General features: G+C 32.6%; 1 pseudogene; it reads left to right on the top strand.

Moving 5' to 3' along the window:
• The first annotated feature begins 218 nt into the window (after positions 1-218).
• The window catches only part of LOC106458367, a 55,038-nt pseudogene continuing 54,419 nt past the window's right edge, over positions 219-837 (top strand).

Here is an 837-nt window from a genome sequence, read left to right as displayed (position 1 = left end):
AGTTTTTGAGATCGATTTTTGATTGCAGCCAAACCCCTATCTGTTCTTCAGTGTGATGCTTATTCTATCGTTCTTTTCTTACTCATGTCAAATTGCTCATAGCTGCGTTCAACGCAGCAAAAGATCGCAAACGTCAGCTTGTGCGCTCTGACGTCACTCAGGATGTAACGTATTAACGTATGAGTGACATGCGTGGGTCACCCACACTAGTTGCCGCCATCGCTTCGTTACTCTCACCTGCAAGTCGTGTGGCCTAGCTGAACCACTGTTAAAGTGGTAAGTCGCTGATTCGGGTTCAGATGTTTTCGCCTATTTTCTTGCTGACACTTTAAACTTTTTTGTACGTTGTCAGTGAAGTATATAATATTTCTATTGCTTTCTTTTAATTTTACCAAAGTTAGAAGATTTAAGTTTAGATATTGTACTTTTGCTTCAAATAGAAAGAGCATTTTTCGAAATACTGTCACTTTTTGCATGCTTAAATTTGTTACATAAAATGGTAAGTAATATAATTTTATTATATTGTACACTTGCAGTAGTTTGTATCTCCAAGCGTAAATTATTTCTAGTTAAAATAATTTATTCATATAATTTCAGTTTTCGTATTTAGTATACTTCAAATACGTGATAGTCAATATTACCAGTGTTGTGTTGTGTTATCAAACTAAGAAATACGAGAATTTATTTACATTTGTGTAACAAGAGGGCTAATTCACTATGGCGAAATAAAATCTTAATTGTTGATGTTAAATAAGTAAAGCTAAAATATAAACACAAATTGTGTTGTTTATGTAATTTCTGCATTTGTAAAAAAAAAAAAAAAAAAGGGAAAATTTC

The sequence above is a fragment of the Limulus polyphemus genome, unplaced genomic scaffold (assembly GCF_000517525.1).
Source record: "Limulus polyphemus unplaced genomic scaffold, Limulus_polyphemus-2.1.2 Scaffold452, whole genome shotgun sequence".
NCBI lineage: Eukaryota > Metazoa > Arthropoda > Merostomata > Xiphosura > Limulidae > Limulus > Limulus polyphemus.
This window is presented reverse-complemented; position numbering and strand designations above follow the sequence as displayed.